This window comes from Rhynchophorus ferrugineus, unplaced genomic scaffold, assembly GCF_030347505.1.
Source record: "Rhynchophorus ferrugineus isolate W39M unplaced genomic scaffold, kcgeb_rfMv2 rfM14, whole genome shotgun sequence".
Classification (NCBI taxonomy): domain Eukaryota; kingdom Metazoa; phylum Arthropoda; class Insecta; order Coleoptera; family Curculionidae; genus Rhynchophorus; species Rhynchophorus ferrugineus.
This window is the reverse complement of record NW_027472593.1, coordinates 605,681-620,398: the sequence shown is the minus strand read 5'-3', so window position 1 is coordinate 620,398 and position 14,718 is coordinate 605,681. Positions and strand designations below refer to the sequence as shown.

At 31.2% G+C, this 14,718-nt stretch overlaps 1 pseudogene across 1 annotated transcript in view; it reads right to left on the bottom strand.

The window, feature by feature from the left end:
* The window catches only part of LOC143205649 (eukaryotic translation elongation factor 2-like), a 497,146-nt pseudogene that overhangs the window by 444,955 nt on the left and 37,473 nt on the right, over nt 1–14,718 (bottom strand). The gene's annotated exons all lie outside the window — the stretch shown is intronic.

Below are 14,718 nucleotides of genomic sequence, written 5' to 3'. Positions count from 1 at the left end.
TACAGGTTTTAGTGAATCGGCCGGATTCTTGGGTTCCACAGCAACACGTTCTACGAGAGTTGCGCCGAATTTCATGGCATTCAAGTTCTGCATGTTTGTGAATGTGGGGATGGTATCGGGCTTAACCAAAAATTGATCCAGACCGAACAAAGTGCAAATATTTCCAGATGGGACATATTCCATGGCTTCTATATAACGACCAATTAAGAGGATGGCTCCCTGAATTGTCTTCTCGTTTAAATCCTCTTTCTTGAGGCCACATAGTTAGGTCCCAGGATGGGGGCCTTCATGGCGATGGCTACTTTACCGGAAAAAACAGGACCAAAATTGTAGAAATGTTGGCATAGGGCGGTTAGAGATGACATCACGATTAATTAAAAGATTGTAAAGACACTACTATGTTTCCTACTTTAATTCGGTAGCCTTTACCACCGAAATATATTTAGATAAGCGTTATTGCATCTGCATTGAATTGCATTATGCATGTTTCTTTAGTAAAATTAATACACACTGAAGTTACACCAATATTACATACATAATTATTTTATTTATTATACAAATAATTATTTAGGAATTTACTTATAGGAAACACAATCTACTACAACAAGAGCATCATCAGTTAGATGAAGGGTAGCAGTTACTTCAGAACGGAAATCTATGTGCCCAGAGGAACCAATCAAATTAATCAAAAAACTTTCTATTCGTTTTCGCGTTAATCAATATTATTTGTGAAAAAATCCCTATCTTCGAGCTCAAAATACATAAATATGGCGCTAAAAAGAGATTAGTTTGTATTTTTGTTAAAACAAATACCCAGCTTTATTTTAAAGAGATAAAGCTTCAGAATGACTAATCAAAATTATCCCACATGTTCAGTCGTTTGTAAATTTCGTCGTTCAATATTTCAAAATACTACATGTTCTTACTCTACATATTCGTAATAAATCTGTCTTGTTCATTTTTTCTGGTGTCTGTAAAATGTATTTCTCTAACTTTGGCACCAGCAATAATACCAGTTTTTGATACTAAGGAGTCTATTAAAGATGATTTTCCGTTATCTACGTAAGCTATGACGGATATATTACGGATGTTTCGTTTTTAGACCATCATGGCACAAATTTCATCTGCTGTAAAATTCGCCTCTATGAAAAATAAATGTTAAGAATTCGTAATGTTTAGAAACATAAAAATTATTTCTGTAATAACAGAAGAAAGCTAAAAAATAAGCTCAGTTATATTCTTAGATGGGCCTTCGATATAGTTTGGCATACATTAAAAATATAGTACAAGAAACAGTTAGCGGACTATTATTTGGGGACATAATTATACAGATACCATAGTTACAACAGGCAAAAAAGACACATACTAAAAAATAGGCTAAATGTATGAATAGTAAATTTAAAATGAACAAGAGAAAAAAAACAAATATTAAACGAAATAGAGAGGTTTAAATGTCTAATTTTGAATAACTATAAACACTATCAATTAATGTTAGTTAAAACAACTTTTAAACTATATACAAATAATATATTCAATTCATTATTATTAAACGGCACAATAAAAATTAAAACCAATATGATTCGTTAAATCAAAATTTTATTAACTATTAATGTGTTTAAACATGATTACAATACTATAACTAGGATTATAAGTATTCTGCAACAAAATATTTAGAGAAAGTGCTTAAACATAAACTAAAATATAGAAATTTGAAAATAACATCAATTTTAATTATTGTTGAAGAATAAATATTTGATTTTCAGTTATTATCTGGCTTCATCCAGAGCATATCGGATAATGGCCATGTTAATTTTGTGTCAACAACCCCCTCAACGAAGGGTAACAAATCATCAACTTTAATCATTCGACACAAGTCATATTTTCCAAATTTGATTTTAAGTTTCTGAAGTTTGAATAACAATTTAAAATAGGCCATTTCCCAATTAGTGCACACTATAATTTTGTCTTCCAAAAAGGAAAAATCTCCTTCAAAGTAAAACAAAGGCGTGTAACTTTCATTGTCTCTCACTATAAATGGTATGTGATACTTAGCAGTTATCTGTAAAAAGCCGCATATCTCTTTAGGAAATTGTTTGTACATTTGTTTTATAAGATTGTACAAAACATATTCACAAAATTTTAAAAAACAATACAATTTTAAAAATTCAAACAACTGCATTTTGTATTCACGGCCCTCTCGAAAACTGCTTCCAAAAGAATCGCCATGTGCAATGTTAATCATATTGAACAGATCTACTTCCACTTTACTCATAACACTACACTGCATATAAAATAAGTTATACACTTCAACTGAGAATCTCTTCATTCTTGAGAGCACTTTGTCGTTTAATATTCTGACACTAACATAAATATCATCAACGATAATATAAGGAATATTAGATGATTCGATGTTAATCCATCCGTAGGTATAAGTAACAGGCGTTGGCACCTCTTCTTGCACTAGCGTAGTAGTACCAGAAGGTAAATCTCTAACGTTTCCTAGAGATGGTTCGTTAGATACCATCTCCAATATTAGTATTTGTTCTAAATTGCTACCTCCTGTATTAGATGACATTATAACTGTTTTCGAAATCACAAATTGTGTGAAAAACCCGGCAAGATGCAAGTAATTAACTTGACGATTAAAACAATGTCAAAATGGCCGAGTACTTGATACCAACCGTCTTTGTAAATAGATGGTATGTATACTGTTGGAACTAAATATGTTTGAAATAAGCATATATAATTAATTTTATATAATATACAACAATTATATAGTCCGTAAAGATTAAATATTTATAACTTTTTTTAACTTATATATTTATAATATTAATTATTTTTTAGTTGGCCAACCTGTAATTCTAATGTCATTCATTACCGATGTCAAGAATCAATTTATAGGTTAAGATTTACACCATAACTAATATTCTAGAGATGTTGAATAGTACTACTTCGTTTACAATAAAATGGTTTATTGGTAAAGCGAGTAAAGTGGACATGTTACACAGTAAAACCAGAAACCGCTTAGTTGATGACACTGATCAACTAAGCCGGATATCTTCTAAGGAAAAAATTAATATTTGAAAGTAGATTACTTCGACATAATCGAAGTTCGTCTATAGGAATCCAGTTGTTACGTATTCGTTTTATTTTTATTGATTTGATTGTTGATTTTTTCACTATTTCTAAATCAAACATTTATATATACCTGATAATATAAGTATCAAAATGATTCAAATATCAAAATTCTTTCTTCTCTTCCAGTTTTCTTTTCAGGTTTTAGATTTAGTATTATGTAAAGGTTGTTACTAACAAAGATGCTTTTTGCATGGTTTTAATAGATGTTCGTAGAGACCCAGCTCATTTTCCTTTGCCACTACTTGCTTGATGCAAGAACTTGGATGTTTATTTTCCGTGTGGAAACATTAATGAATGTTACTCGTTTATCTGTTTTATTAACCATTGTACATTAACTGAAGTTAATCAATTGATCTGTGGACACTGTACGCCCCATTATATTTTATATTTATTATTTTTTACAATGAGATCTGGTGTATTTAAGAATTTCAGCTTTCCAGCGAGTTTTGCTGGTTAATACTAGCCATAGCATGATACATTTATCATCGTCAATCATCTCAAACTGAATGTCTTCCAAGAATGGATTTTGCCTAATATATCAAAAATATTGAAACGTACTATTAATTCTATTTTATATTATTTTAACTATTTTGTTTACGTATTTATTGTTTAAGCGGCTAAAGTAATAGTAAACCTGTATGGATCTTAAGACATGAAAATTTGTGAATTTTTAGTAATGCCACCAATTAAACTCCGTGAAACCGATAGATGTTAATATATCATAGCAGATTAATCCGCTTGCATTACAATACTTGGTCGAGGCTACTCCGTCTATGCATATATTATTCTCGATTTTTTTAAAATACATTTTAAAGTCCCCTTTTACAAACTATGGGTTTATCTGGACTGATACTACAGTTTGGCGTGGGCATCAAACCACGGTCCTCAGCATTAAGCGTACCGACTGGCGAATGACCAACTTTAGAAATCATCCCAGAAGACATCCGGTCTTACCCAGCCTAGTTACTGGCGTGACTGGGATTATTATCCTTGTTGTTTTCTTGATTTTACACTCTTGCCTAGGACAATCACGTTTTTTAAACAATCAAAAACATACATTTACGACCATGCCCCAGCAGGATTCGAACCCGCGGCTATCGCATCATTAGGAGGACCGTCCTATCGCCTTTACCACTGCCCCACCAAGCTGGTGGGACCTGATATTAATCCATGGGAATCTTATTAGCCTGTACTGACTGGCTACCACAAATGACCTTTCATCAAACAGCCATAACCATATCTTTACTAATGATGGGATTTTTTAGTTTCGGAATACTACAAGAAGTTTGCTTCCAAATACCGGTTCGTCCACAGGTTGTAAAATATATTATTGTAATAATGAATTAATTCAATTTAGTAATGAGTTAATACTTATTAATTATTATTAAAATATCATGTAAATTATAATTATTAAAATTTTTTAATTTGCCTTACTTGGAGAAATGATTCAGAATCTTTCAGATTCAGAAACTCCCATAATATCTACCTCTTTATTTTTATGAACTCTCTCTATAGAACTCTTTAGATTATTAGTTTGTAGCTCCGGAAATAATATTTCATTTCATAATTGTATGGAAATTTATTTTGTTTTCAATATAATAAATTTTACCTGCTTGGAGGTAATAATATAATTTAATTAATTCTTTATTTAATAGGTAAAAACAATGAAATTGTATAAAATTTAAAATTATTAATTATACTTTCAGTTAATTTGTTTGTTAGTTATTACATTTATAAACCTGAGATGTCACAAAAAACACATAAATATCGATCTAGAAAACAATTACACATATATGGGATGCATCGAGACTTATAATTAATTCAAGTACCCCATTTCATTAAATTCAGCTGTAAATAGCTACCAGAAAAAATCTTAATAATTTTAATAGAGTATCAAATTCCGTGCTTATTGATTATTATTAAGAAAAACCTTCAAAATGAAATTTCTCCCTGAGTTATTAAAACAAATGGAAAATGTTGATATATCATCACAAGTTTGAAGTGTATAAGAATGAAAGCACCCGATTTTAAAATATTTCATTGAAAAAATGATTAAATGGCATAATATGTGCATACAACAAGCCGTTCACAGTTTGTTCTAATGTATGCAATCTGTAGATACATTAAACAATTCGCTAACTCAAATTTAACCTAGAAGCTGATATAACTATTTCTTCGGTATTCGCTTCGGCCCAGGGCTATCCGGCGATCTGTTCTTTTTTTGTGACACGGGTAGGTGTGTTTTACCCTCAGTGTCACTATGTATCGCCGTTCACCCAGTTTCCTCTTCTTTCCGTTAAATAAATATAGTTTTATTTCAAAAGATAGTTTTTGTTTGTTGTCACGACTTTAAGCCATATACTAAAATAGTAATGACACAGAGATCAGCGTATACAGAAAACACGATTTCGGTGAAGATTTCCGATCAACTTACATCCCTACCCAAATAACGATGGATTAAAACGCAATGAGAGCGTTAACATGTCCGTTATAGGCCCTTCGAGTTCCTTAATTTTCAGCACCCCAAAAACACATAATAATTTTTACTGCTGAGAGGTTTGCCGTTTGGAGATAGCTTCGATAGCTATTGAAAGAAGGGCCTGGTGAATAGCTGTTCTGCACGGATTTCTATACTACGCTGAACGCAATTCAAGCATATTCATGTGATCATCCATTAATAATTGACGCTCATACGCTAAGTCGTTATAAATGCACATATTCCCATTTTCTCCCATACTCCTGAGTATGCCACAGTTTGACCACATCGAAAACCGAACTTAACTTCCCTTCACTGTTTATCACTTGTTCACTTCCGAAAACATATCTAATCTCCTTAGATTGCTTGAAATCCTTAATTTACTTGATATCATATATGAACATGATATCATGAAAGATATAAAACCATGAACATTGAAAAATATGAATATTTTTTCGGCATCCCTATGACAGAGTCGTTGTTCCCTTAGAAACATTAGCCTTCTTCATTCCTTCAGAAACCTTCATTTGTAAATTTATGAATAGAAAGAAGGCTAAAATTCTTTAGCTAGTAAGGTTAGAAATGTTATAAGGTGTTACGAACAGTTTAACACGTATTACTAGATTTATACGTATTGTTCTAATAAGGAAATAGAAATGTTATGGTATTAAATAATTTTTTATTCGGAACATAATACTGACGAAACATTATAGAAAAGTTTGAAAAGCACTAGTTAAGAATCACTATTGGGTCCAGTATGACTGTATCATTTCCCATCACATCATAATACAAATTGTCCAATTTTTGTTACCTTATATGATGAACAACTGAATTGATATAACAAATAATATTTTAAGGTATATCAAAATAATTGAAAAATTGGGTGTAATTAGTATGTAAAAATATATATGAGTTGAAATGAAATAACAAAAATAACATCTAATTTGGATTTTTTTAGTTCTTCTGTCATATAACCGATATTTATAATCGTTCATCTAGCATCAATTATTAATGAACTTCAGTCTAGGTAAGATTTACCTCGGACACAAGTGTAAAAGTACATGTCCCAATTCAAAGCACCCATATCAAAATCAAATAGTTCCCGGTCGCTCTTTCTCATGTCTTTCCATATCGTTTTCACGTTGTTGTTCTCAAACTTCAACTCTTTTGTAGCATAGTAATTTAACATGTCTACAATTTGATTTATCTTCTTGTAATTATTTCTGGCTCTACAATACAATATAGGCATTTTCAAATAATGTTTTACATATTTTTCAGATATTTTTGGGTTTATAATGGGCTGACAAGAAAATATTTTACGTATCTATGTACATAGTACGTACAACACTGAACGTCTCTTTTTATTAACTAGTGTTTATCTGTTCCCCACTCCGAAACACGCTCTTATAGATGATTCCAGAATAAATCCGGTTTTACCCAGCTTAGTTACTGGCGTGACTAATCGCAGTCACAGATTTTCTTTTTCGGATTATAAACAATCGAAAACATAAATTTACCCAGCAGGATTCGAAACGGCTACTATCGCAACAGTAAGAGGGCCTTCCTGTCGCCCTTGACCACTGTGCCAACCAAGCCGGCCCTTTAGATTTTGTTTAAGGCGTGAAGGATTCACAATCCAGATATACACATAGCCCAATATCTCTGAAGACAAAAATTTTCTCACATTGATGTTTTTGTAGGACAATTAAATGCTGAGGTCAAATGGTTAATATTTTTGAAGTTGCAAATCAACTCAGAGAAAACTCAGGCCTCATCCAGAAAAAGCAAATTGTCTCCAATAATTATAGTTCTGCTCTAAAAGACATACTCCTTTATTTAGACCGGTTAAAGTAGTCTGAGTACATCGTTCATGAAGAGTTGAACAAATTTAGAAATAGCGGAGAAAAAAATTTGAGCGCCTCATATACAGAATTACTCAAGTGCTTTACCACAAAGGTTCAAAATGAATTTTTCACTCATCCCTTTTCAAAAAATTCACCGCAGTACAATCGCAAAATTCCTATACCAAGTCCTTATCATCACCAAACAGGGGTTCCACATCAACAAGGACTTTAATCAGCTGACCAAACAGAAACTCCAAGACTCCAAGAAAAGGTTAGTTCATTAAGTAAATTAAAGGTTCCTAAGATCTTGAAAAGGGAAGGGAAAATAGAAAATGCACAAATGTTTGTCTATAATATCTAAGTTAATTATTCTATGTTAATTATCCGTACAAATTCGTTCAGTTTGCTTTTTGAAGACTAACCATATCATATGAGAAGCCGTAGAAATATTGCAGGCAACTGCTTCTATGGTATAGTTATTAGAGTCTTTAGATCACACGTGGAGATCGCGGGTTCGATTCCCGATGGGAACAACGACTTTTCGTAGTTGTTCTAGTTTGGTTAATGCATTTGTCAAATCAGTTAGGTTAGGTACCGGCCTGAAGCATTTCTTATTTTCAATCATTGTTCCTTTATTCCTATATTTCCTCAAACAAGCTGCAACTGTACTTGGCCTACCCAATGTAATACTTAATATAATAACTGCATAATTTATTGAGCAAATATCTAACACCAAAAAGAGAATAATATAATGTTAATAACAAGAAAATTAAACCGACTTCAAAAAATAAATAAGGAACACACACAAGGTTTTTGTTAATTTTATTATTACAACGATTATTATGTACATATTTCAAATATGCATTTTGCAATGATTGAGTACAAACGGATGACTATATAATAATGACAGAACAGGAAGAAAGCGGGACGGTACTTTGAAATTGCTTAAAATTCTTTTCTTTCGTGATTTAAATTAACTTTTCGTATATTCCCAGAATTTTTCAATGATACTGAATACAGTGCATCAAAATAGGTCGTTGTGGTAAATGAATCAAGTGAAATTTTCCATAATCACTAAGAGATGGACCGTAAGAAAATATAGATCGGTATTGTTGACCAATTACATAGAGGGCACCTAATGACTCATTCGCTAAACGAGGCGGAAGTGGTAACGGGTCCGAACGATGGGAATGCTGAGATGTACACTTTTTGGATACAAAGGAAGAACGCCGTGACCGGAAATCATATAGTTTCTTAGAGTCTCTCGAAGAGTATCTTGCTGACGTAGTTGATATACGATTGTTATTGTAATCACCGTTGCAACCCCTAGTACATTATCAAGATAGTGACCATTAAAATGTTTGTTGAATATTTGTATTTTATTTACCAAGAAATAAAAGTATTAATTCACATTATAGGCAAGTTATCTCGGAGATTATTTATAGCAAACCCAAGAATAAAGTCTATTACATTTTTTCCCTGTACTATTATATATAGCTTGACATTCAAATAGTAACAATGTACCGGAATTTGATAGATTGACTTACCTTAACAATTATAATGTTATCACTTACCCCTAATTTGTCGATTTTTGAGAAACAAATTTTGACATCATAGTTGATGGCACAGCTTGTGCACTAGAAGCATCAGATAAGGAAGTTTACCACGCCATAAAGCATTTTTACGCTAATTCTGTTATTTCTAGCTTCTGTTCTGATTAGACGACAAGCAAAGTTCCTACACAGTCTGATTTTACCATTTTTGTCGGGGATGCTCCATCGGCTATTTTATCACTGTCACGACTTATGTTAATAGAGTAATTCTTATTTAACTGACTATTACAACCTCAGCACAAATGTTATAGTCTTTGAAATGTACGTTATATTCCAAACATACACACTTGACAGGATAAATAGAAGGCCTTTATTCGACCACAATACGAGTTTATTGGTCCGACAGGTAAGACAAGGCAATGTGTTTCAATCAACGAACTAACGGAGACTGTTCTGGAAGCTACCGGATAGAAACACAATTATGCTCTCCAAACTATTATGTTAAATACGAGTAGGGCGGGAAGTTTCGTAGGTGGATGTTTTGGTAATATTTTGCAAATATACTCATAGAGAAATAGAAATTTAACTTCTTAGGAAATTTTGGCGAAATGTTTCGCCACGTCCAACATGTAGATCTCGCTACCTTTAACACATTTCTTGTTTTATTCGCCATGCTAATGTAGAGAACAGTGTGGTCAGCTTTTTATAACGTTTATATATTAAATTATTAATTTATTTTATTACTAGGTGAAAGTCCGTAGCTGAAATGCATTCCCGTTCTAGAAAGTGTTGTGTGCATGGATGCACAGTGAGGAAATGCATTATCGTTTTCCGTTAAAAAAGCGATCTTTAAGAAATGAGTAGAAAACTTTAAAAATCCTAAACTGGTTGGTTAAACATGAAGCAGATTTATTATCGTTACTACGCCTGACATTTTTGTTATACATTTAAACCTTCCTTTAAGTACTTATGAACAATTTAGTGATGGTGAAAATAATACCACGAGCCCAGAACATGTACAAATGGAAGTGGATCAAAATCAAAATTATATAGAAGGTATATTGGAGGAGTCAGTCACATTTCTGTTCATAATTATTACCATTAATTTCAAAACTGTCTTACTATATTTGTAGTGCCTATTTCCATCATTCCAGGCCAAACTCCAGAAGGTAATAGTAAAGTTTGTATTCATTCAGCCAGTATCCCCCTTTTTGCTCATTCTTACTGTTAATTACTTGACTATAACTTCAATCCGGATGTTCCTATAAGAGCAAACAAAGTTTTACGTTGTACCGTAGTGTCTATCTCAGGTTATTTAGTGAAACTTTTTAAAAAAGAAGTGAAGTGTGATTTTTGTTTACATACAATTATGAATAAATCAGTAGACCCACAAATTGAGACTGATTTTATAGAGACAAGAGAATATATCGTGTCCCAAACTCTAACAAAATTGTTTTAATATACAACAAGTAGTCAGTAGGTCTTTGAGCTATATAAGTAAATTAAAACTCCTTCAATTGTACATTCCATAATGATCTTTCGGATAAAATATTAAAAGTACTGACGGAAATATGGAAGAGATAATTTTAATTTGCTATGCACCAAAGTGTTTTGCTTATGGTTTATATATATATATATATATATATATATATATATATATATATATATATATATATGTATATAATATTTATATTTTATAGATATATATTTCTTATATTATATTTATATTTTTAGATAAATTTAGATAAATGTAGATAAATTTATACTTATTGTAATAGATTATATTTATATGTATATTTAAATGAATTTAATTGAATAAATTTAGTTCAGAAAAAAATTGTTTTTTATTTAAAGGTCACGCCAAGGCCATTACGTGAATTTCGCTTTATGTTCTTAGTGGGGAAAGGTGTGTTTCTTCGTGTGCAAACGCAAAATTTTGATAACCAAATTATTACTTAATAAGTCTTTTTTTATAATTTTAGATAGTTTAATATACGATTGTATTGAAATATAGTTTATTTAATTTTTGATTGAAGTATTTAGTTTACATTATTGTATACACTAATTTTTTTCTATATATATTGCATTGTTTTATATTATAATAGTAGAATTAAGTATTTAATCAAAGCAAATCAAATTGCTATGGAAGGAAAAAACATGGAATAAAAGAAGCTTTTCTATTCTGAAAACTGTTGTATTATATACCTGCTCTAATTTGAATGTCCATATCAAGATACTTTCCTGCTGAATCTTACAATAATTTTATGTTTTAGAAAAAATATCTGCATTAAAACTGAAGGGTGTATTCATTTTTAAATATTTTACTTGCGAAAATAAATATAGCAGCAAACAAATATTGAAACAGCGTGGATCTAAAACAAACAAAAATACTGTACACATGTAAGTTATGCGAGCATACTACAATGTAAGCCAATCTTCTAATGAATCATTTACAGTCAACTTATAACTTAAACGTTGAGGAGTTATTGAAATTTAATACCTTTAAAGAATTTCAAATATGGGAAAATCATATGGAGCAAGCCCCAACCTCGTGTCAAGAGAGAAGAAGCTATATTTCTTTATATTGTGCTAGCATAATATTTCAGGGTCCAAGGAAGTTCAAGGAAGAAACAAGATAAATACACATTGCCTAGCTAGTATTAAATTAGAACAAAGGTGAAGAATATGAAGTGGAATTCACCAAAACATATTTTGGACATGAAAATACCTTAAACACCTGCAGCTCTCGAAAACAAATAGAGAATAAATTGTAACCAAATGAGCAGCTAAAATACTATTTAATATTATAAAGGATGATGTAAGACTGATGTGGATATTACTAATGTAAGAAGAATAGATTTAGTAACTCATAATTATTTACAAAACATAAAAGCAGCTTATGATTTTAAATCTACAGCTAATAGAAATGAAAATGACGCCATAAGTGTAGAACCATGGGCAAATGAGTTGAAAGATACAGGGTGTATACTGTTATATAACCCACAAGGTGAATATATGGACATCTACCCCAATTAGAAAAAAGATGATAAATTTGCAGTTATTGGCCAAAGTTACCACAATCTTAGTGAGTCCATATAACTGAGATCCTTAAGGAATAGCCCAGAGAAAATCGATGAAGTGGCTGCAACACAAATAACATAACATTTTCCTATTGTCTTTTATACTTAAATAAATTATGTTTATTGTAATATTGTTGTTTTGTATTTTTCCTAATTTCATAAGTGAAATGTAGATATTTTGAGATAAATATGTATTAGCTTATCTAGTACATTTAAACATGTTAGTAATTGTAATTTCAATTACCGCAGTAATGTCATTTTCATTTATGAGGTCTAATTAATAAAAATCCCAAATAAGGAATAATAGGAATAAGGAATTCAGTAAATCATTAATATTAGTGTATTATAAGGTGGTTGATAAAATAATACTAGATTAAGGGTATGCTTTTGGCCATAATCAAAGTATTTTATCAGTACCATTTTAATACGATATTGATCTTACAATATTTATAATACAAATAAATCAAAAGAGTTTTGAAGGTCTAGTTATGCAGGTATTAGATATTTCGTATATTTTTGAAATGAATAGCTATTTTGAACTTAAATATCGTTAATTATTAATTTTATTTAAATTTCGGAATTTTGATTGTTGTTATTCAGAGAACGTTTTAGGAGAGACCTGAAGGATCTACAAAAGATTCTCAAGTTTAATATTAAGATATATTAAATGCAACTTATATCTTTATGATAAATTGTTTATCAATCCATTCAAGAAAATCATGAATGGTTCCAAATATCTATGGTACATAGAATTCGATCTAGTAGTGCGATATTTTAGACCGTTTCATTTAGGGTCAGTTATGTTTTTTCTTAAATTTGAAGGAAAGTGTAAAGAACTAGACGGGATTGCCACTTCTTTTTAATTGTACAATTTGTCCATATTTTGACGACATGTTGTTGTAACACATCCTAGAGGTGTTAGAACTTCATAACACATCATTTCCAAAAACGCAATGCTCAGAATCACTACGCATTTCTTATTCAGATTATTCTAGTGTCTTTTGTACCACCCTGGTTGAGTTTCATGATAATTTGTTCATAGAGTGTTCCAGTTTTCCCTTTCTAATTTCCATTTATTATTTATTAAATCCTCCTTTATTATGTTCATGTTATAGACATTTATTTTTAAAATTAAGCCCAAGATATATTATTGGAGCGGATTTTAGAAAATATAGAAAAAGTGAAAGTGCCATCGGAAAAAAAGGTCAGTGCAGTAGAAAATAAATGCAAAATGCCATAAAACGTTAAGAACCGAAACTGAATATCTAGACCACAAATGCAGCGTAGGATAATTTGAAATATAAAAATAATAGTATTATTTCAACAATACGTAAAAAAATATTGAGAATAATACTGCACAAAAAATAGATAAAATGGAAATATCGACATCAGGATATCACATATTGCAGTTTTAAATGTAGAGAACACAACTAGAACCCAGAACGAACAGGCACTCTACAATGGATGAACGAAAAGACAGAGAGTCTTGAAATTGCATTAACTAATATTCAAAAACAAATACATGCCCTAAAGCTACAACTAAATAAACAAAGCTCTGAAGGCAAGGACAAACCACCAAGCCAACAAAAGCAGTCCAATTGTTACATACGAAACAGATGAAGAAGAATTACAGATAGAAATGGGTTGAATAACGGTTAAAAGTAAAAAAATGAAAGCAAATAATTCCCCAGGATCACAGCAAATAAAAGTAAAACAAAATAATGAACAAAATAAAGGAATTAGAATGCCCAGGTTACCCCCAAATATCGTAAGTAATATTACCGACTTTGACTTGCTTTACGATGAGGCCCAAGTATATAATATTCAAAGCAACGGTACTAAACAATGGACAAATAAAATAAACAAATTTTAGGGGTTGAAATGAAAATAAAACGTCTAAAAAAATCAAACTTAATACCGCAATGTAAATGATGCCTATTGCATGGACACATACAGTAATTCTGCAGAAGAGAACCCAGATGTGTAAAATATTCAGGTAAACATATCACCACAGAGTGTGACCCAAAGAAGTTAAGCCGAAATGTGCAAACTGCAATGAAGCGCATCCGGCAAGTTATAGAGGATGTGTAGTTGCTAAAACAATACAAGGCAGGAGAAATAGAATAGCTCAAGTTAAACCTCAAGAACCAATAAGTGAAAGGAAACAACCGAAAAAATATAATAACGTTCATGGTAAAATGACTTATGTCCAAAGTATCAGTCAAAATAAGCAAAGAGACACAAAGGAAGATGAAGCAACCACCAACGAATTGCTACTTAAACTAATAGGAAAGCTGGACAAACAAGAAAAAATGATCGAATATTTTTACGCTATATATACGCTACCCTAAAAGTATTCCTAGATATACAAAAAATAGATATTTGCCTAATATCAGAAACCCATGTAACAAAAGAGTCCTTTATAAAATTTAGAGGATATGCATTTTATCATACTATACATCCAGCTAACACCGCAAGAGAAGGAAGCGTAAAAATTATAAAAAAGAACATTTGCCTCCATCAAGAACCCCGGCTCAGTAAAGAAGAAAATTAGGTAACAGCACTAACTATTAAATCAAGCAGATACAAGGGTACAATAGCCGCAATTTATTGTCCTCCAAGATACA